At 45.3% G+C, this 23,917-nt stretch overlaps 1 protein-coding gene and 1 long non-coding RNA gene across 6 annotated transcripts in view; one reads left to right on the forward strand and one right to left on the reverse strand.

Moving 5' to 3' along the window:
* The window catches only part of LOC139234912 (uncharacterized), a 144,918-nt gene extending 133,645 nt beyond the window's left edge, over positions 1-11,273 (forward strand). Inside the window, exon 3 of the long non-coding RNA XR_011588362.1 lies at positions 10,798-11,273. This is a non-coding gene — a long non-coding RNA (uncharacterized lncRNA). The remainder of the gene's footprint in view (positions 1-10,797) is intronic.
* pald1a (phosphatase domain containing paladin 1a) overlaps positions 1-23,917 on the reverse strand; it is a 327,452-nt gene that overhangs the window by 130,389 nt on the left and 173,146 nt on the right. The gene's annotated exons all lie outside the window — the stretch shown is intronic.

Consider the following 23,917-nt stretch of genomic DNA (forward strand, 5'->3'; position numbering starts at 1 on the left):
ATCCTTAGTTCTTCGAGTTCCCCATCACTTCTGTAAATGAAAGACACAGTGCAGCACAAATGGAAAGCGATGAAGTGTATGTCAAACTGAGAGTTACAATGACTGAAAGAGTCAGACACTGACGTGTGGCAGATGCATAAAAAGAGAAGGATGTAGTTTCTCGATCAGCTTCTCCAACTCCCAACAAGCTTCAAACAGCCTGCAGCCTCTAACCTTGGTCGCAATTCCCATTAGTCCCAGCCTTGCTGCACTCCACTGGCTCCCTGCCTACAAACATATTGATAGCAACGTCCTTGTCCTCATGTTCCACTCCCGCCATGGCTTCATTCCTGCCAACAAAAACAATCTCCTCCAACTGTAGGGTCCAGTGTACACCCTCCACTCCGTTAAATCTAGCTCGCTCCTTGTCCCAAGCTCACGATTCCAAATGATTCCAGAGTTTTTGCCTCCACTACTCTATCCAGGAATCCATTCCATGTTTTCACTCCCTTCCATGTGTGCTCCTAATCTCTGCACATCAGACAATTCAGCTATACCGACACCATATTGACCGGTTCTCGTCTAAACTCATCTTACCCTTTCAGAACGAAGGGTCACAGATCTGAAATGCTAACTCTGTTTCTCTCTCTAGATGCTGGCTGACCTGCTGAGTATTTCCAGCATTTTCGGTTTTTATTTACCCATTTGTATCTCGGTGGCAGGAAGGGGTCATGGTTCAGTGCTGCGAGAGACGTAGAAATTCAATGACGCTGCACCAGATTCACAGGCATAAAATGGGTGCCACCTGCCATATTGGTATAGGCACCAACCGAGGGCCCATACCCGAAACAGGAGTTGGGCCCTCTGCAAATGCAAATAAGGGGTGTAACTCCTGTTTTGATGCTTCATTTACCAAATTGGTTTGCCCTGAAAGCAGGCAGCGCAAGACCGGTTGCGTTCAGGCAAACCAGGCCTCATCATCATAGGCAGTCCCTCGAAATCGAGAAAACTTGTTTCCATTCTAAAAGTGAGTTCTCAGGTAACTGTACAGTCCAATATGGGACCTACAATCTCTGTCACAGGTGGAACAGGCAGTCGTTGAAGGAAAGGGTGGGTGGGGAGTCTGGTTTGCCGCACGCTCCTTCCGCTGCCTGTGCTTGTTTTCTGCATGCTCTCGGCAACGAGACTCGAGGTGCTCACCGCCCGCCCGGATACTCTTCCTCCACTTAGGGCAGTCTTTGGCCAGGGACTCCTAGGTGTCGGTGGGGATGTTGCATTTCATCAAGGAGGCTTTGAGGGTGTCCGTGAAACGTTTTCTCTGCCCACCTGGGGCTCCCCTGCCGTGTAGGAGTTCCTAGTAGAGTGCTTGCTTTGGGAGTTTTGTGTCAGGCATGCAAACAATGTGGCCTGCCCAACGGAGCTGATTGAGTGTGGTCAGTGCTTCAATGCTGGGGATGTTAGCCTGATTGAGGATACTAACGGTCATGTATGTAGACCACGTATATGAACTGTATAGTCACATAAGGTGTGCCACCAGAGGGCACTGCCGTGGGAGACCTCAGGGTCACCTTCATAGGTGACCCTCAGGTCTCCCACCGCAGTACCCTCTGGAGTTACAATAAATAGGACTAAGGTCACAACAGCTCAAGTGCAATGCTAGACCTCGTGGAGTCATTCATAAGAGTATTAAAGACATAACACTAACATCGGTACGTCTGTCCTCCCAGGGGATTTGCAGGATCTTGCGGAGACATCGTTGGCTGTATTTCTCCAGCGATTTGAGGTGTCTATTGTACATGGTCCATGTCTCTGAGCCATACAGGAGGACGGTTATCACTACAGCCCTGTAGACCATAAGCTTGGTGCCAGATTTGAGGGCCTGATCTTTGAACATTCTCTTCCTCATGCGGCCAAACCAGTGGGCCCTTAAAGCAATATTCCCTATCATTTTTCTTGCTGCCGCGCAGTCCCTTCAAAATACCGCGTATGCACGGTTTCTGCATTGGAAAGCTGGCTGCTTGGGATCCCGGGAGCGCTGTGCAGCCGCGCAGCATAAAGGGAACCTTGTTTTAAAGGGATATTTTCAGGCCGCCACCAGAAAGGTATGTTTTTAAAAGAATACTTACCCAAATGTGAAGCCAAGAGGTGCAGGAGTGCTCCTCCTGATCCCATGCTACAACCGCGGGCTGCTGCCAACTACCGTTTGTCTCCCCCCCCCCACCCCCACCCCCCTCCCCCAGATTGTTCCCATCTCCCGGTCACCCACCCCTTCTCCCAAATCGTACCTGATCTACTGGCAACACAGTGACCCCAAATTCAAATATTCATATGCGAGTGAAAGTGGTAAATAGACTCTTTTCAGAAAGCTGCCTTCTTACAGTTTCTTTGGACGAGTTAACGGAGCCTCCTCTTGTTATTTGGGACAGTCTGCCATCTCAAAATGCATCATTTGGCATCCGACATTACAAGTGAAATATATGAGCCTCAAACTCCTACAGAGTCAGAATTTCTAACCACTGAAAAATGTATGGTTTTATACCTTTTTTTCCCTTTGATCGGAGCACTATCTATCAATCAGGATCAATGCCATGAAGACAATTGTGTGGAATTCTAAGAAGAAGTTAAATCCCCAATAACTGAAATCAAGCATCTCAACATCATAGTATACAATTCAACAACACCACCTTGTATTTATATAGTGCCTTTAACGTAGTAAAACATCCCCAAGTTGTTACGCAGGCATTTTATCAAACAAAATTTGACACCGAGCCACATAAGAATATACATAAGAATATTGAGAAAGGACTAAAAAAAAATCAAGAGTACAGAGCTGAAACCAAAAGGATGACAGTGGAAAGGGATGATACATTTCTGAGTGATTTTAAGAATGACATGCGGGTGGGGGGGGGGATAGGGAGAGAGACAGTGAGAGAGAGAGAGAGAGAGAGAGAAAGAAAGAGGGGGAAGAGAAGGAATAATGAGGAAAGATGGGGAGAAGGACAGAGAGAGAGAGAGAGAGCGAGCGAGATGGAGAGAGGGATAGAGAGATGGAGAGAGGGTGAGACAGATAGGGAGAGAGAGAGAGATGGGAAGAGGGAGATTGGGAGAGAAAGAGATGGAGAGATGGAGAGAGAGAGAGAGAGATGGGGAAAGTGAGAGAAAGAAAGAGGGGGAGAGAGGAGAGGGGGGGAGAAGAGAGGTGAGAAGAGATGGAGGAGAGGGGGAAATGGGAGGGAGAGACAGGAAGAGAAAAATTGTGTTTAATGAAAATGTCTGCTGATCACCCCATGACAGGAATGTTCCTGTAGGATGTGCAGGTACTGCCCTGGGTGCTCCTGGGCTGGCCCCTGTATGTATAATTATCAATGTTTCTTTGGGCAATGTTTAAATTCTGCAGACTTTTAAAATCCCAACTTAATGCTCTTTTTTCGATCCACCTCATCTTGCCTTCTTTAAGAGCCTTGGGTTTAATTAGAAAGAGAGAGAAATACAAGGTGTATCTGATAAACACTACAAAATGTAATTAAAGAAATTAAGAACATAAGAAATAGGAGCAGGAGTAGGCCATTTGGCCCCTCGAGCCTGCTCCGACATTCAAGAAGATCATGGCTGATCTGATCATGGACTCAGCTCCACTTCCCTACCCGCTCCCCATAACCCTTTATTCCCTTATCGCTCAAACATCTGTCTATCTCTGCCTTAAATATATTCAATGACCCAGCCTCCACAGCTCTCTGCGGCAGAGAATTCCATAGATTTACAACCCTCAGAAGAAATTTCTCCTGATCTCATTTTTAAATGGGCAGCCCCTTTATTCTAAGACTATGTCCCCTAGTTTTAGTTTCCCCTATGAGTGGAAATATCCTTTCTGCATCCACCTTGTCAAGCCCCCTCATTATCTAATAAGTTTCAATAAGATCGCCTCTCATTCTTCTGAACTCCAATGTATATAGGCCCAACCTACTCAACCTATCTTCATAAGTCAACCCATTCATCTCCGCAATCAACCTAGTGAACCTTCTTTGAACAGCCTCCAATGCAAGTATATCCTTCCTTAAATACGGAGACCAAAACTGCACGCAGTACTCCAAGTGTGGCCTCACCAATATCCTTATTGTTGTACTCCATCCCCCTTGCAATAAAGGCCAACATTTCATTTGCCTTCCTGATTACTTGCTGTACCTGCATACTCACTTTTTGTGTTTCATGCACAAGGGCCCCCAGGTCCCTCTGTACTGCAGCACTTTGCAATTTTTCTCCATTTAAATTATAATTTGCTTTTCTATTATTTCTGCCAAAGTGGATAACCTCACATTTTCCCACATTGTACTCCATCTGCCAAATTTTTGCCCACTCACTTAGCCTGTCTCTATCCCTTTGCAGATTTTGTGTGCCCTCCTCACAATTTGCTTTCCCACCCATCTTTGATTCATCAGCAAACTTGGCTACATTACACTCAGTCCCTTCATCCAAGTCATTAATATAGATTGCAAATAGTTGAGGACCCAGCACCTATCCCTGCGGCACCCCATTAGACACTGTTTGTCAACCGGAAAATAACCCGTTTATCCCGACTCTCTGTTTTCTGTTAGTTAGCCAATCCTCTATCCATGCTAATATATTACCCCCAACCCCGTGAGCTTTTATCTTGTGCAGTAACCTCTTATGTGGCACCTTATTGAATGCCTTCTGGAAATCCAAATACACCACATCCACTGATTCCCCCTTATCCACCCTGCTCGTTACATCCTCAAAGAACTCCAGCAAATTTGGCAAACATGATTTCCCTTTCATAAAACCATGCTGGGCTCTGCTTGATTGAAATCATGCTTTTCCAAATGCCCCGCAACTATTTCCTTATTAATGGACTCCAGCATTTTCCGAACGACAGATGTTAGGCTAACTGATCTATATAGTTTTCTGCTTTTTGTCTGTCTCCTTTTTATAAATAGGGGCGTAACATTTGCTGTTTTTCAATCAGCTGGGTCTGCCCCGGAATCCAACCAATGCATCCACTATCTCTGCAGCCACTTCTCTTAAGACCTTAGAATGCAAGGCATCAGGTCCAGGGGACTTGTCTGCCTTTAGTCCCATTATATTTCATCAGTGATCGTGATTGTATTTAGTTCCTCCCTACCTATAGCCCCTTGATTATCCACTATTGGGATGTTTTTAGTGTCTTCTAACGTGAAGACTGATACAAAATATTTGTTTAACGTCTCTGCCATTTCCCTGTTCTCCATCATTAATTCCCCAGTCTCATCCTCCACGGGACCAACATTTACTTTAACCACTCTTTTCCTTTTTATGTATCTGTAGAACCTCTTACTATCTGTTTTTATATTTTGTGCCAGTTTACTTTCATAATCTATCTTCCCTCTCAATCATTTTTTTTAGTTGTTCTCTGCTGGCTTTTAAAAATATCCAATCCACTGGCCTCCCACTAGTCTTGGTCACATTGTATGTCTTTGTTTTCAATTTGATACCTTCCCTTATTTCCTTAGTTAGCCACGGATGGTTATCCCTTCTCTTATAGTCTTTCCTTCTCGTTGATGCGAGTTATGGAATATCTTCTTAAATGTCTGCCACTGCTCATCAACCGTCCTATTCTTTAGTCTATTTTCCCAGTCCACTTTAGCCATTTCTGCCCTCATACCTTTGCAGTCTTCTTTATTTAAGCTTTGTTTAAATTGTTTGATGTTAGTCAGCTGTGACTCTCGCCTCGGAGTCAGAAGGTTGTGGGTTCAAGTCCCACTCCAGGGACTTGAGCACATAATCTAGGCTGACACTCCAGTGCAGTGCTGAGGGAGTGCTGCACTGTTGGAGGTGCCGTCTTTCAGATGAGATGTTAAAATGAGGGCCTGTCTGCCCTCTTAGGTTTGACGTAAAAAATTCCATTGCACTATTTTGAAGAAAAGCAATGGCGTCTCCCTGATAGCCTGGGGCCAATATTTATCCCTCAACCAACATCTAAAAGCAGTTTATCTGATCATGATCACATTGCTGTTTGTGGGAGCTTGCGTGCGCAAACTGGTTGCTGAGTTTCCTACATTACAACAGTGACTACACTTTTAAAAGTACTTCATTGGCTGTAAAGCGCTTTGGGACGTCCTGAGGTTGTGAAAGGCGCTATAGAAATGTATGTTTTTTCTTTATATTCATTTTCAGTAAATAGTACTATATAAAAATAGTCACCTGAGAATTGAGGTCTAACCTGATACAGAAATCCAGCTGCACAAAAGACTTTCCAAAACCTTTTATTAACTGTTTAAGAGTCTCCCAGTGGGACATTAATCTGCCTATTCACAATTTAAATATCTTGATTTTGCAATGAAATGTTTTCATTTTCTTTACCTAAGAGAAGTGCTTTTCACCTGCTTCAAATAACGAGAAATTGACCATGTTTCTGCCCAATTGGAAGTTCATTTCCCTGCCGTGCGCTGTAAATATTGCTTTTGGCACTGTGCGTGTAACGACGCTTGGGGAAATCAGATAGTGGGGGAAAAAAAACACTTTTATTCAATACTTTAGTAGACCCTGTTTAAGTGAGAGAGACTGTGTTTGTCTCAAGCAATGTACAAGTATGAAAACTGGCTGAATGATCAGCGGGGTTTGGATTCCAAGAAATCACACTGCAGGGAATTATCTGCAGCTTTTACAAGATGTGGTGCAGTGCACACCTCCCAACTTCGTGAATTAGGCATAAAACTGTGCAAATCTTCACTGGAATGGTGCCCTCTTTAACAGCTAACAACCATGCTTCCTGCAAAAGGCAACTTGTGTGGGGGGTGGAGAGGGAGGGGGAGAAAAAGCGCTTTATCAGCCCAGCGATCAAAAAGTGTTACAGAAAAAAAGCTCCATTGTATCCCAGGATCCCATTAATGTTCTTCAGGGCTGAGATAATTCACCGGGGGGTTGAAGGGCCACATATGGCTATGATTGGTCTGCTGAAATATACAGCCATCAAGTGAAAGAACCCTTAGATAAAGGCCCGTTTGTTCTTAAATGGGAATTAATGGCAGTAGGAGGTTTTGCTGGGCAGACACAATAAGATAGGGAGCAGCACTGCAACAATTTATCCCTCAGTTCAAAGCGTCTTTCTCTCATCACCTTCCCCCTCCCCCAAGAAACTGCGACTTTCCCATTTTAAAAAGTCAATGGCATCTAATAAATTCTGTCATATATCTTCACGCACCCAGAAAGCTCTCAGAGCTGTTCGCACAGTCACTAAGTTTTGAAAGAAATTGCATAAATTAGCCATCCACTGCGAGTTAACACAATCCTTTCTCAAAGTGATAGTATTCACTGACAATGGTTTTCTAATCAGTTACCCGATCGCTTTGAAAGGACTTCTTAGGTTTCAAGGATAGAGTGGGCCTGAAATCGAGCAGGAATGTTGGGGAGGGGGCGGGGTGGGGGGGTAAAAAGGGGAAAACAGTGCCAAATCGTGCAGCTGGGTCTGCCACAGTATCCTGGCCCCAAACTCCATTCCCTCTGCCGGCCACCTCCTCCCACCACTGTAAATGGGGCCCGGCTCCCTGGCCCACATCCCTCCCGTCTACCCCGCTCACTGCCACACACCTCAGGAAGGATATATCAGCCTTGGTGGGGGTGCAGCATAGGATGATACTGGGCTTCAAAACGTTAAATTATGAGGACAAGTTGCACAGAATTGCATTGTATTTCCCAGTGTTTTGGCCAATATTTATCCTTTAATCAACATAACAAAAAACAAATCATCTGGTCGTTATCATAATGCTGTTTGTGGGAGCTTGCTGTGCGCAAATTGGCTGCCGCATTTCCCACACGACAACAGTGACTACACTCCAAAAGTACTTCATTGGCTGTAAAGTGCTTTGAGATGTCTGGTGGTCGTGAAAGGCGCTATATAAATGTAAGTCTTTCTTAGTTTTTAAAATATTAGAGATGAGAACATAGGATGTTTGAGTGACAGTCAAGATTCACCCAATTGGGTAATAAAAAGTTTATTTGTTTTCCAATTGGCCGTGTAAAGGCGGTGCAATGGTATCTGGCGACCAATGGCAGGAGCGTGGGGGCGGGGTAGTTAAAGGCGGAAGGTTATATGATGAAACCTCCTGGAATATGTCCAACCCACGTCAACAACCTCAGAATTGAGTGTTTTTCTTTATATGTAGCATAACACTAGGCTCAGCTACGGTGTCCTCTGTGGTTGGTGGCCTGCCTATGCCCACGGTCTTCACCGGTGACTCTGGGTAGCAATCTCGCCTGGGAGTCAGGAGGTCATTGGTTCGAGTCCCACTCCAGAGACTTGGGCACATAATACTAGGCTGAGTCTAGTGTAGTAAGTGAGGGAGTGCCGCACGGTCGGAGGTGTCTTCTTTCAGATGAGACATTAAACCATGATCCTGATTGTCCTCTCAGGTGGAAATAAAACATACCACAACACTATTTTGAAGAACAGCAGGGGAGTTCTCCCTGGTGTCCTGGCCAATATTTATTATTCAACTAATATCACAAAAACAGATTATCTGGTCATTATCACATTGTTGTTTCTGGAACCTCGCTGTGATAAATTGACCGTCACGTTTTCTATATCACACTTCAAAAGTACTTCTTTGGCTTAAAGCACTTTGGGATGCCATGGGATCATGAAAGGCACTATATAAACGCAAGTCTTTCTTTTTTCCATTATTTCCTTCCCAGTAACAGGATGACATCATGATTATGAAATCTGAATAATGCGATTTCATTAACACATTGAAGGACTAACAGCCAATGACAATGCAGCTGTAGCAACAATCTGTTAACGCTTTGGTTGCAGTTAATAAGACTCTTAAATGAGAAAACATGTAGAACCAACTGTCAAACGTGCGACATTTGTGCTCAACAAAGGTTGAGTAAATGCCGATCAGTGCAAGAGACTGCTTTTCCAGACACACATCTGCAACGGTGTAAGAGGAGACGGAGGTGACTTCAGCAGCCGTCTGGCTATGGATTATGTTTTCTTCCAAATCCCCACAGACTCACTCCCATTAAAATGTAGTCCTTTTTAAAAAAAATAGTTTAACAGCGATTTTTGCAGAAAATGTACAAGGTGAGCTGGGTCGCTAAACCTCCGGGATTGTCCGGGAGTCTCCAGGAATGAAAGATTAGTCTCCAGGACGCGGCTGCTAGTAACCCAGGAGAACAATTGAATAATGGATTGAGTTTACGTCCTTTGACCACGTGTGTTTAACGTCCCATCTGACAGAACACGTCTTTCGGATGAGACGTTAAACCAAGGCCCCATCTGCCCTCTCAGGTGGACGTAAAAGATCCCATGGCATATTTCGAAGAAGAGCAGGGGAGTTATCCCTGGTGTCCTGGCCAATATTTATCCCTCAATCAGCATCACAAAAACAGATTATCTGGTCATTATCACATTGCTGTTTGTGGGAGCTTGCTGTGTGCAAATTGGCTGCCACGTTTCCTATATTACAATAGTGACTACACTTCAAAAGTACTTCATTGGCTGTAAAGCGCTTTGAGACGTCCGGTGATCGTGGAATAATATTCTCTTTCCTGAAAACAAGAACTGTTTTTAAATGAAGTTAATGTGTTTAAAAATTCCAGCATCATACGGACACACCTCACCAAAATTTGATACTGAGCCACATCAGAGATATTAGGACAGGTGACCAAAAGCTTGGTCGAAAAAATAGGTTTTAAGGGCGCCTTAAAAGGAGGAGAGAGAGGTCGAGAGTTTATTGAAGGAAAAACTTGCATTTCTATAGCACCTTTCATGACATCCAATGAAGCACTTTTGAATTGTTGTAACGTAGGAAACGTGGCAGCCAATATGCACCCAGCAAGCTCCCACAAACAGCAACGATCAGACAATCTGTTTTCATGATTTTGGTTGAGTAATAAATATTAGCCAGGACATTGGGGAGAACTCACCTGCTGTTCTTTGAAATAGTGCCTTGGGATCCACCTGTTAGGGCAGTCAGAATCATGGCTTGATGTATCATCGCAAATACATCGCTGACAGTATAGCACCCCCGCAGCACTATTAGCCTAGATTACGTGCTCAAGTTTAAAAACAAATTAATTCTCAGGATATGGGCGTCGCTGGCAAGGCCGACATTTATTGCCCATCTCTGGTTGCCCTTCAGACGGTGGAAGTTGGGCCTTTATCTTAAACTGCTGCAGGAGAACTTGGAGATGATGAGTTCCTATGCAGCTGTTGCTGGAGTAGGGCTTGCGACTGACTCAGAGGCGAGCGTACCACCACTGAGCCAAGGCTGGCACCTTAAGCTTAATTAATCATAGTGTCAACTTGACCTTGTGTAGCACTATTTCAGAGATTGTGTGTTCGAGCTTCATTGCAGGACATCATCTAGAGAGACACTTCAGCGCAGTACTGAGGGAGACATTAAACCTACCTGCCAGTTCAGGTGGATATAAAGGGTTCATGGCGCTGGTGTTCTGACTAACATTTATCCCTCCACCAAAACATTCATCTCATTGCTATTTGTGGGGCCCTGTGGTGTACAAACTCTCGACCTCACTCTCCTCCTTTAAGGCGTTCCTTAAAAGCTTTTTGACCAAGCTTTTGGTCACCTGTCCTAATATCTCTTATGTGGCTCAGTATCAAATTTTGTCTGATAACACTGTGAAGTGGCTTGGGGTGTTTTACTACATTAAAGGCGCTATATAAATGTATGTTGCTGTTGCTGAACTTGCCTAGATAACAGCGACTACACTTCAAAAGCAACTCATTGGCTGCAAAGTACTTTATAATGTCCTGAGGATGTAAGAAGCGCTATCTGAATGAAAGTTCTTTCTTCCTATTAGGTACGCCTATCAAGCTTAATGAACCAGCTTTGTTACTGCAGCAAGATTAACATGGAAGGAATCAGATGTATGTTTGAAACAATACACCCAATCTGCCACTGATCTCTAGCAATATTTTTTCCTTTCCATCTATTTTATTTTCTCTTTCTGTAAGTCTGTGTCTCTTTTTTTTTTAAATCGGCTTCAAATGGCAAGTACAATCTGAATCTCATTGCTATTCATTTTATTTGACGGGGAAGGATGTTTAGCCCATGCTTTGCTGCCCATAATTTCACTACAAACCAATGTTTGTCATCATGCCCAACAGTGGTAACCCACAGGCCTTTAAAGCCCAACCGTGGCACTGTCTCACCTCCTCGCCTTGACTAAATACAACTTCCATTTCATTCTTCTCATTATCCTGTGTTATGGGCCTTGGCCCTCCACCCAGGTTTCTCAATGTAAAACACACCACATGAATGCCATTGTAATTTTCCTTCACACCTTCCTCACATACACCTTCACTCCCAACACGTACATGCACCATTGTCTAAACGACAGGGCAAATCCTCAATGTGAGTGTTTTTGTTCAGTCAGCCACAAATGCACTGCATCACCTCACCCGCCCCGATATCTCCAACAGTTTAGGCCCAGCCCCCCTCTCTTACCCATTCCCTCTCTCCGGCCTGTTCACTCCCTCCCTCTCGTTCCCTCTCTCCGTATACCCGTTCCCTCCCTCTACTTGCACCTTTCACTTCTACCACTGCCGTGGGGGTACATCCTCACTGTCACGAACTGCACCTCGGACACCTGCACCAGCTCCTATTAAGGACCAATCGGAATATGGCTTTTCTCTGAAATTTTGTCAGTCAATTTTTGGAGGGATACAAATCATCCTTCAGTCTATTTACACTTTCTGTCAATATTGCTTCATCTTTTGCTAATGTTGCTTCTTTCTGTAAAATGACCGAGCAGAGGAAGACACGGCTCAATATTGTCACTTCCTCAGTTAGCTCATTGTGCGTGAATGGCTGGATCGTAAAGTAGAGCAAGTGCACCACCTACTGGTGAAACTGAATAACAAACTGTTTTAATTTCTGGATTAGACACTATATAAAGTTATAAATAGCCAATGATTAAATGTACGAAAGGACAGCAGTGTACCTGTTGATATAACAATGCACATGATTTGTTTCTTTTCTAATATCTATTAATATCGGCAAGTCACATTCTATGTTCCGAATGTTAATAAAGTTGCAGTGAACAGCTGCAGCCTTGCATCATTCTCCCCTCCTCTCAATCATTAACACCATTCACAGAAAACATATGGTATTGGGCCGCAATGATCAGATTTAATCCTCAGAACGTGCCAAGTTAGCCGAGATCAGTTGGAATGGAGCTGGGGAGTTTGGAGGCTCTATTTATTTGTAAGAGAGAGATGGAAGTAAGAACGAACATGCATTTATAAAACACCTTTCACAACCTCAGGGTGTCCAAAAGTGTTTTACAACCAGTTAATTACTATTAAAGCAGCGGCCACTGAGCAGCGGGGAATGGCCGCTGAGTTTCTGCGGAATGGCTGTCGTTCGCACAATTGCCCTCGTGCGTTTTTCTGGCGATGAGCATATCCGCCGCCCCCCCCCCCCCCACCTCACTTCGCCCCCTCTGCTGCCGAAGCCGCTTTAAGTGCGTCATCAGAGCGCGCACCAACGAGGACCCACCCCGGAAGCAAAATTCAGCTGAAAAAGTCATCATCGCTTGGCGGTGCCTACGGTGGGATTTTGTGTCGGTGCACAGTGCTTGCTGAAGAATGCCAGCGGTTTTCAAAGGTGTGTTGGGTTCAGCAGCATTTTTGTTGGCAACTTTTTCTCCGACATTTTAAAGTATTGAGAGCAGCCTTGCTGACACGCGCTTGATTGACAGTGCTCCAGGCTCTTTCAACTCCACAACAGGGAGCTGTAACTGAGGAGGCTGGGCTTGGGGAGGAGATCAAAACGGGGGCAGGTCTCGCATCAGCCATCTCCTCTCAAGCAACAGAGACCAAATTCAGCGCTCAGGGCCCAGCTGCAAAACCTGCCCTTTAAGACGGCCAGGGAGCAGCTGCCTCGTTGTGAGCAAGTTGAATCTCGCGGTCCTAAGGCCTCTCCATACCCACACCGCTGCAAACAGCCTCTTTCCGCCTGCAACACCACTCCTCTCCTTTTTAACCACCAAAAACGCAGAATATTTCTCTAATCACCGCCGCATCAATTGTGGAGGTAATGAACGCCAAAAAGCAGTAGGTGCACTCCGTTTCGGGCGGAGGGCAATTTCGGCCCCTATCAGTTTTAAGTTGAAGGATTAATATTGGCTCGGACACCGGGAGAACTCTCCTCTTAAAATTGTGCTACGGGATCTTTTACATCCACCTGCAGGAGCAGTGCAGCACTCCCTCAGTACTGTACTGAATTGTCAGCCTAGATTACATGCTTCCTCGAGCAGGAGTTGAAGCCACAACCTTCTAACGTAGGGAGAGTGCTACCACTGAGCCTGTAACGTAGACAAAACATTCAAGGAGCTTCACAGAGGCATAATCAGAAATTAATGGACTCCAAGCCAAAAGAAGAGATACCAGGAGATTGTGACCACAAGCTGGGTCAGAGGTGGGTTTTAAGGAGGGTCTGAAAGGAGGAGGGGGTGGAGAGTTGGAGGAGTTTAGGGACGGAATTCCAGACTTTAGGGCCTCGGCAGCAGAAGGAACGGCTGCCAATGATGGGGCAAAGGGAGGAGGTGATGCACAAAGGCTAAAGTCAACAGAACAGATAGTTTAGAGGTGGATGTAGGGCTGGAGGAGGTTGCTGAGGTAGGGAGGAATGAGGCCATGGAGGATATATCGATGCATCAAAATAAGTCACATTTTTATCCACATGTTTGAGAATCTGACAGGCCTGTTTACACTTTATCCGGGTGGGGGGGGGGGGGGGTTAGTCGGATTTTAATAATTTAGTGGAGGAGATTAGGCGGGTGCAAGATGTCACTGGATTCTCTGTTCCTTTGGGTTTCACAGACTTGATGCAACGTTAAACCTTTGATGAGTAGCCAATGCTGCCACAGGCTGCTACCCTTTCACTGAAATAACCACACAACATATCCCAGTCGACGGAGGATACTCACTGGGTAATTTGAAAATCAGCTACTATCAGACAACTTTACATGTCCTCCTATAAAAGGCCCAGCGGGAGCTCGAGAGCCAGCGGCAGTTGGTGAGAGGCGGGAGCGGCCTATAAAAGGCCCAGCGGGAGCTCGAGAGCCAGCGGCAGTTGGTGAGAGGCGGGAGCGGCCTATAAAAGGCCGATACCGGTGCAGCTACAGCGGGAGAGAAAGCAAAAAAGAAGTAGAAAGGAATCAAAAGGTGACGTCACAGCCAATGGGGTAAGTGATTGGCTGGTGATTGGTGAGTAGCTTTTAGAAACATAGAAACATAGAAAATAGGTGCAGGAGTAGGCCATTCGGCCTTTCTAGCCTGCACCGCCATTCAATGAGTTCATAGCTGAACATGCAACTTCAGTACCCCATTCCTGCTTTCTCACCATACCCCTTGATTCCCCCAGTAGTAAGGACTTCATCTAACTCCTTTTTGAATATATTCAGTGAACTGGCCTCAACAACTTTCTGTGGTAGAGAATTCCACAGGTTCACCACTCTCTGGGTGAAGAAATTCCTCCTCATCTCGGTCCTAAATGGCTTACCCCTTATCCTTAGACTGTGTCCCCTGGTTCTGGACTTCCCCAACATTGGGAACATTCTTCCTGCATCTAACCTGTCTAACCCCATCAAAATTTTAAACGTTTCTATGAGGTCCCCTCTCATTCTTCTGAACTCCAGTGAATACAAGCCCAGTTGATCCAGTCTTTCTTGATAGGTCAGTCCCGCCATCCCGGGAATCAGTCTGGTAACCTTCGCTGCACTCCCTCAATAGCAAGAATGTCCTTCCTCAGGTTAGGAGAACAAAACTGTGCACAATACTCCAGGTGTGGCCTCACCAAGGCCCTGTACAACTGTAGCAACACCTCCCTGCCCCTGTACTCAAATCCCCTCGCTGTGAAGGCCAACATGCCATTTGCTTTCTTAACCGCCTGCTGTACCTGCATGCCAACCTTCAATGACTGATGTACCATGACACCCAGGTCTCTTTGCACCTCCTCTTTTCCTAATCTGTCACCATTCAGATAATAGTCTGTTTCTCTGTTTTTACCACCAAAGTGGATAACCTCACATTTATCCACATTATACTTCATCTGCCATGCATTTGCCCACTCACCTAACCTATCCAAGTCACTCTGCAGCCTCATAGCATCCTCCTCGCAGCTCACACTGCCACCCAACTTAGTGTCATCCGCAAATTTGGAGATATTACATTTAATCCCCTCGTCTAAATCATTAATGTACAGTGTAAACAGCTTTCTTTTTATTTTTTATATCAGTAAGTGAACTGTAACATTGTTATTACCAATTTAAGGGTATCTAAGGGTTAAGGCATGGCAGGAAAGATCGGTCACGTGATATGCTCCTCCTGTGCCATGTGGGAACTCAGGGACACTTCCGGTGTCCCTGACGACTACGTGTGTGAGAAGTGTGTCCGCCTCGAGCTCCTGACGGTCCGCATTACGGAATTGGAGCTGAGGGTGGATTCACTCTGGAGCATCCACGATGCTGAGAATGACGTGAGTATCACGTGTAGTGAGTTGGTCTTACCGCAGGAGAAGGGTCCACAGCCAGATAGGGAATGGAAGACCAGTAGGAAGAGCAGTGCAAGGAAGGTAGTGCAGGGGTCCCCTGTGGTCATCCCCCTGCAAAACAGATACACTGCTTTGAGTACTGTTGGGGAGGATGACTCATCAGGGGAGGGCAGCAGCAGCCAAGTTCATGGCACCGTGGCTGGCGCTGCTGCACAGGAGGGCAAGAAAAAGAGTGGGAGCGCGATAGTGATAGGGGATTCAATTGTGATGGGAATAGATAGGCGTTTCTGCAGCCGCAACCGAGACTCCAGGATGGTATGTTGCCTCCCTGGTGCAAGGGTCAAGGATGTCTTGGAGCGGGTGCAGGACATTCTGAAATGGGAGGGAGAACAGCCAGTTGTCGTGGTGCACATTGGTACCAACGACATAGGTAAAAAAAGGGATGAGGTCCTACGAAACGAATTTAAGGAGCTAGGAGCTAAATTAAAAAGTAGGACCTCAAGAGTAGTAATCTCGGGATTGCTACCAGTGTCACGTGCTCGTCAGAGTAGGAATTGCAGGATAGCGCAGATGAATACGTGGCTTGAGCAGTGGTGCAGCAGGGAGGGATTCAAATTCCTGGGGCATTGGAACCGGTTCTGGGCGAGGTGGGACCAGTACAAACCGGACGGTCTGCACCTGGGCAGAATCGGAACCAATGTCCTCGGGGGAGTGTTTGCTAGTGCTGTTGGGGAGGAGTTAAACTAATATGGCAGGGGGATGGGAACCAATGTAGGGAGACAGAGGGAGACAAAAGGGAGGCAGAGGCAGGAGACGGAGGGGAGATGGGGGGGGTGGGGGGCGGAGAGGCCCGGGGCGGGGAACAGGAAGGGCCACTGTGCGGCAGAATTAAGTTAGGAAAGACATTAGTTTGGATGATGTGGATTCTATATGGGTAGAGCTGCAGAACACCAAAGGGCAAAAAACGTTAGTGGGAGTTGTGTACAGACCTCCAAACAGTAGTAGTGATGTTGGGGAGGGTATCAAACAGGAAATTAGGGGTGCATGCAATAAAGGTGCAGCAGTTATAATGGGTGACTTTAATATGCACATAGATTGGGCTAGCCAAACTGGAAGCAATACGGTGGAGGAGGATTTCCTGGAGTGCATAAGGGATGGTTTTCTAGACCAATATGTCGAGGAACCAACTAGGGGGGAGGCCATCTTAGACTGGGCGCTGTGTAATGAGAGAGGACTAATTAGCAATCTCATTGTGCGAGGCCCCTTGGGGAAGAGTGACCATAATATGGTGGAATTCTGCATTAGGATGGAGAATGATACAGTTAATTCAGAGACCATGGTCCAGAACTTAAAGAAGGGTAACTTTGAAGGTATGAGGTGTGAATTGGCTAGGATAGATTGGCAAATGATACTTAAGGGGTTGACTGTGGATGGGCAATGGCAGACATTTAGAGACCGCATGGATGAATTACAACAATTGCACATTCCTGTCTGGCGTAAAAATAAAAAAGGGAAGGTGGCTCAACCGTGGCTATCAAGGGAAATCAAGGATAGTATTAAAGCCAAGGAAGTGGCATACAAATTGGCCAGAAATAGCAGCGAACCTGGGGACTGGGAGAAATTTAGAACTCAGCAGAGGAGGACAAAGGGTTTGATTAGGGCAGGGAAAATGGAGTACGAGAAGAAGCTTGCAGGGAACATTAAGGCGGATTGCAAAAGTTTCTATCGGTATGTAAAGAGAAAAAGGTTAGTAAAGACAAACGTAGGTCCCCTGCAGTCAGAATCAGGGGAAGTCATAACGGGGAACAAAGAAATGGCAGACCAATTGAACAAGTACTTTGGTTCAGTATTCACTAAGGAGGACACAAACAACCTTCCGGATATAAAAGGGGTCAGAGGGTCTAGTAGGGAGGAGGAACTGAGGGAAATCTTTATTAGTCGGGAAATTGTGTTGGGGAAATTGATGGGATTGAAGGCCGATAAATCCCCAGGGCCTGATGGACTGCATCCCAGAGTACTTAAGGAGGTGGCCTTGGAAATAGCGGATGCATTGACAGTCATTTTCCAACATTCCATTGACTCTGGATCAGTTCCTATTGAGTGGAGGGTAGCCAATGTAACCCCACTTTTTAAAAAAGGAGGGAGAGAGAAAACAGGGAATTATAGACCGGTCAACCAGACCTCAGTAGTGGGTAAAATGATGGAATCAATTATTAAGGATGTCACAGCAGCGCATTTGGAAAATGGTGACAATGTGAATGTTTAAAAATGTATAGAGACATTGAAGTTGAGAACGTGGGAATTGTATAGGGACAGCTCTATCTGTCACTCTAGCCCTATCTTGTTATCTTTTGCCGAAAATGTATAACCATCGTGCCTTGACAATGTAACGTCACTTATCCGTAGGGAGTGTGTACGCTCTATCGAGAGAGTATATCTTCTGTCTGATAGGTCTTGCCGGCCGGTAAAATAAAGACTGCTTTGTTCAAAGCACAAGAGGTATTCGACTCAGTAATTTTACTGAACCAGATTGAGAGAAAAGAATCTACATTTACATTTAGTGTCAGAAGTGGATCTCAACGGACGACTGCCGAAAACTTGCGAATTAAGAGCCAGGCTAGCCTTGGACGAGATGAGGGGAAAGTGGCCACTGGAGTGAGTATGATTTCAATACTGCTCCAGTTTCCCCCGGTTTCAAAAGTCTGAGGAAAGTTTAGCCACTCGCTGGTTCTCAGGTAGTGTCTGAACGAGATCCAGGACAATCTGGTGAATACCTTTCAAACTTAGAATAGGGATAGAGATAGGGAAATTGCGCGATGACGCAAACCAAGCGGCGACTTGGAAAGATAGGTTATAGTTAGAGCTAGACAGGGATAGATGATCAATCATGGATCCAAAAATTAATAGGAAAGAAAAGAGACTCTTGTGAACGTCTGTTTAAATGAGAAATGCTTCTGTGATTTTTACTGTAAAAAAAAAGCCGGGGAGTTGTGGTTTGTTTTATCTCAAACAGAATGAAAGTTTGTTTTAACCCTTCGTAGTGTTGTCCTGTATGTGGGAAGTTTAAGAGTGTGAACCTTATTGAATTACGTATATTTGGATGATAAGTTATGGAGCCAGGAAATGCACAAAGGATAGGTTTGTTGAAAAAAAAAAGAAAAACTTGTTGAAAGAAAACATTCAGAGAAGGCACAGCAAAACAACTGAGATGGATGCAAAAGGATTAAAAAAAAAAAATTATATTAAATAACTCGACCTTGAGGCTGGAACAATTGAGATAACGAAAAGCAGTCCACAGCCTACGTGCCAGACTTCTCTCTAGTTATGGAAAAGACAAAAAAAAAGTAACATACTAAATAGGTGCTAAAAAAAATGTTCTGAGATTTTAAATTATGAGAAAAATTCCACTGCAGTAAAAAAAAATCACTCCTGTCCAGTTGGCAGAAAAACTCCGTTAAATTAGGGCTTTCATTGACTGATTGAATTTAAACTTCGCAGTTACACGAAAGGATAGGGAAATTTGGAGACTAAAAGAAATTAAATAAGGCTCATAAGAAATCAAATTTAGAAAATTAGGCTCACAGGGAATAAGCTTGTTTAGGTGGAATCGCGTGGTGACGCGAGCCGCGGGGCGACGCGGCTTTGTGTTAAAGTTTGTTAAGTTTGTTTAAGGTTGAATCGCGTGGTGACGTGAGCTGCGGGGCGACACGGCTTTGTGTTAGATTAGTAAGTTTGTTAAGTCTGTTTTTCAGTAAAGTCTGTTCGTTTTAAGTTTGTTTAAATCGCACGACTACGTGAACGCGTAACGACACGGTAATGGGTAATCAGTTGGATAAAACAACGGATGCGGGTAGTCCGCTACAAAAGTTATGTGAAGAATTCCCTGAGAGAGCTAAAGACTTTAGAAAATTATCAGGAGCCCTGAACAAATTATTAGGAGATGATCAATGGCCTCTAGGTGGCACTAGAAGCGTAGAGGTAGCAAAAAAAGCACAGGGATTGTCAAAAAAAAAATTAAAAGATGCATCACTTCTGTCAAGTTGGCAAATAAATGCTATTAAATTAGGACTTTCATTGACAGAGGGAACACATGTTAAAACTGTAGACGTCTTAAAAAAGAATGTGCGCACGAGAAACTTACTAAGAGATCCTCTGGGACCTTTGAGAAAGGTATTGACCGACTACGTAGTAAAATGGCTGGCTTTGTGTTAACCGAGGCTGATGATGAAATTGATGAGTGGTCACTGACTCAGCGTCCAACGGCGCCTCCCGCACCCCCTGGCCCCTTGCTCCAGTCCTCTTCCCAACACCCTCCACCTTACACTCCGGCGAGAGGAGTTAAAAATAACCCCATACCACCAAAGCAACAAACCCAAACTGACTCCTCATCCTCTGATAGCGATTCGGATCCCCAGTTCACAAGCAATATAGCCGAAAGGACCAGATCTCACACTCGAAAGGGCAGAACTATATCTCGATATCACAGACAGTCCCGTAAATCTTCTAGTCAATCTACCAGTCCAAGTTGTGAAAGACATAGCAAACACCCCCGCCGATCGAGACGCAGAACTGTCAAGCAGTCAGACAGCTCCGAAACATCCTCCGACCTAGGAATGATTTCCAAGATCCCAAAATCCTGACACCAATTCCCTGTCAGACCAATGCCAAACCCTGATGCACAACAAGCTGCAGACCACCCCACTATAGATGTCTATGTGATCTTCGAACAACTATTTGATTGCTCACGCTATCCGGACAAATGGAAAGGGCAGTTAGATATTATTGGCAGGAAAAGAAAGGGGAGGGGGGAGGTGCGCCCCCAACCCGGGTCAAGACTGAATACGTGACTCGAAAGGAAGAGCCATCTCGGGAGGAAGGATTAATAGAACCGCAGTGTTGCATACAGGATTGGATGGATAAGCAAGGATACGGTTATACTAAACAACCAAACGGCCCGAGCCCTGCTAATAAACCTCCCTATTGTCCCCGGCATGGTATGGGAAGAGGCCGGGACTGGGTAAGAGGAATTGACTGTTTTAATTGTGGGCAGGAAGGACATTGGAATAAAAATTGCCCCTACCGTCAGCATAGAAAAGGAAGAGGAGGAAGAGGAGGGGGGCAAGGGGGGAGAGGAGGATCTTACACTAACTTCTCCCAGAACAACCCCTTTGGTCAATTGTTCCCCGATTGACTACGCAGCTTGATTGTGCAGGGATCCTCCCCGGAAGACGAACCAATGATATTGTTAAAAATTCTGAACGAGTGGAGACCCTTTTTGATAGATACGGGAGCCTTTATGTCTTCTGTACAATCAAAGCTTAAACTCCCTGCCTCTACTGAAATGCAGGAACTTTCAGGATTCCTGGGACAAATCTCGACATTCCCAGTGCCAGAACCGGTTAAAATAGGTTACCAGGAAGAATCGGTGGAACATCGAGTTGTTATCACAACCAATCTGGACTGTAACTTGATGGCTAGAGACCTCCTCTGCAAATTCCAGTTGCATTTGGAGTGTGGAGATGATGGGATTATTGTAAAACAGGGAACCCTTAAGCGGCAGTATTATACTACTAGAACCCCTCAGTGGTGGTCTCTGGACCTGCCGCAGGCACCCTATCACGTGACCCTAGCATACGATCCCAGTGGAAAGAATCAGGACCTGCAGAACTTTTATCAGGATCACGAAGGGGAAGTGAAGGAAATTCTATTAAGGGCTAGAGTGACTGGACCGGAAGGGAAGGCAGATTTTGTGGAAACGGACAGCCCCCAACGGTGGCACCACATATTACTCGTGAAGTATTACCTCCCCACCACGCTAAAGATTTGGGAGTTATGGTGCGCCAGGCTATAGACAAGGCTGACCCTACCAGCCGGGATGTGCAAATTGTAAAACATTGCCGAACAGTCCAATTCCACGGGGACCCCGAGAAGGTCTTAAGACTCTGCAGCATCATACTGGCTCTGACATACCTGACTATGTGGATTCTCATGTGTGGGCAGAGAACCCCTCCCAAATGGGTTATCACAGGCAATACCGAGTATCCACCGAGCTTTGGAGGCTAGCCGAGTCGAACCAATTTGCCAGTTTCCAGTCCCTAGCACGGCTAAGCAAATGCGACAGTGTTTGGGGATGATCAATTACTGCAGATCCTGGATCCCTAATGTTGCCCTGATGACTAAGCACCTCACCCCGTATACAAATAAGCAAGGCAGCTTTGAAATAGAAACCATAGACGTCCAAGCCTTTAAGGAACTAAAGACAGTCCTGCTGCAAGCTCCGGCTTTGGGCCGGCCCCTCTATGACCGGCCCTTTCAACTGTATTGTACAATTCTGAAAGACTGTGCTACCGTTGTCTTAACACATCTCACTCCGTAGCTGCCCTCCTGGGCCAACTGCAGACTCAACACCTTACCATGGCCAGGCAAAGCAGATATGAGATCTACTTACTAAACAATCCTAAGCTGACCTTTCGGCACTGTACTGCAATTAATCCGACCTGTGTTCTTACTGAGCCACCCCAAGATGAGGAAGAACCCAGTCATGATTGTTTATCTTTAATTTAAGAGGCCACATCAGTCAGGGAAGATTTTGTTGATGTACCAATTGAAGATCCAGACTGTACGGAATTAATCCAGAAGGTACACAAATCTCAGGATACGCCATAGTAAACCAGGAGAATCAGGTCTTGGAATCTGCCGCTTTTGAAACTGCCTATTCTGCTCAACAAGCTGAACTATTCGCCCTCACCCGAGCCTGTATCTTGGCCAAAGATCTCAAAGTCAATATCTATACCGACTCTAGGTATGCCTTTGGGGTGGCCCATGATTTCGGACAATTATGGAAAAATAGGGGATTCCTAACCTCACAGGGGAATGAGATATCTCATAAATAGCTAGTATCTGATTTGTTGCAAGCCCTCATGTTCCCCAAACGCATTGCCATTGTCAAATGTACCGCCCACACTACCGGAAATTCTCTGGTTGATATAGGGAATCGTTGTCCTGACCAAGAGGCCAAACAGGCCTCTCGTGACCAACAGATGGTAGTGCCCAAAATTATGAGTCAGACTAAAAATCCTGCGAAGGATAAGTTAGCCTCGGAAAAACCAATGCCAACCATCCAAGATGTTATAAAAGCACAGGAGGACGCTCCTGAAAAAGATAAACTGTTGTGGAAATATTATGCATGTACTTATGACAATGTTTCTAAACTCTGGACCACTCCCACGGAACAGACTTGCATGTCTGACAAGTTGGCTCTATGGGTTATTGAATGTATGCATTTTACTACTCATTGTGGAGCAAGGACCACGAGTGATACACTTTTGGCTACTTGGTGGCACCCTAGACTCCAGGCGCTTGCCCAGAACATCAGTAGTCGTTGCCTGGTTTGCCAGCAACATAATCCAGGGAAGGGAGTCCCCTGTGATTGGGGTAAAACGCCCCTACCCGAAGGTCCCTTTGAGACATTTCAGTTGGACTACATTGAGTTGCAAAAAGTTCAGTATTACAAATATGTGTTAGTAATAGTAGATGTGTTTAGCAGATGGATTGAAGCCATCTTGGACAATAAGGCTCAAACTGTTGTTAAGGTGTTAATGAGGGAAATTGTTCCTAGATATGGTATCTCAGCTCGACTGATGACCACCTATGTTCTTTCTCTGACTCAGGCGCTGCGACTAGTTCACAACCAGGTTCAAGATGCTCACCTCGACCTCCCAGTTTTACCCGAATTGTCCCTCGTGGCACCAGGGAAGTATGGATTCAGAAGGGATTAGAGCCACAATGGGAGGGGCCTTTTCAGGTGTTACTCACTACCCCCACTGCAGCCAAGGTTGAGGGGAAAAGTGCCTGGGTTCACCTGCACCACTGCAAGCTAACGAACCTATTTTACTGGTTATTCTAACTCCTGTTTCTGTTCCAGACTTCCTCTTCTCCATAGCTGAACAAGGCCGTTGGCATCCTAATTGGAACGTGGACCAGTTTGAACTTTTACCCGTAGTGATAGACAGCCAGCTACACCGACGGTGACCTGAGAAGAGAGACGGGAAAACTGAACTCTTTTAACCAGCAAAAAAATTGGACTATTTATCTGAATCCTGAGCCATAAGATGAAACTGTCTGTATGCCACAGTCTGTATAATAGTGTTGATATATGATAGTTTCGGCGCATGGGAGGGGAGACAGAGACGAGAGCTACATGTCTTATGTTTATGTGCAAAATGGGAACTTTTCTGGATGTTGGGTGTGTTCACGTTCCCTATACATTTTACTCATAGAATGATCCTAAGTGTTATCATGGAATGATAAAAGGGGGGAATGTGAATGTTTAAAAATGTATAGAGACATTGAAGTTGAGAACGTGGGAATTGTATAGGGACAGTATAAGCTAACAAACAATTCATGGAGGAATAGCCATGACA

Source organism: Pristiophorus japonicus, chromosome 22 (genome assembly GCF_044704955.1).
Source record: "Pristiophorus japonicus isolate sPriJap1 chromosome 22, sPriJap1.hap1, whole genome shotgun sequence".
In the NCBI taxonomy this organism is placed as follows: domain Eukaryota; kingdom Metazoa; phylum Chordata; class Chondrichthyes; family Pristiophoridae; genus Pristiophorus; species Pristiophorus japonicus.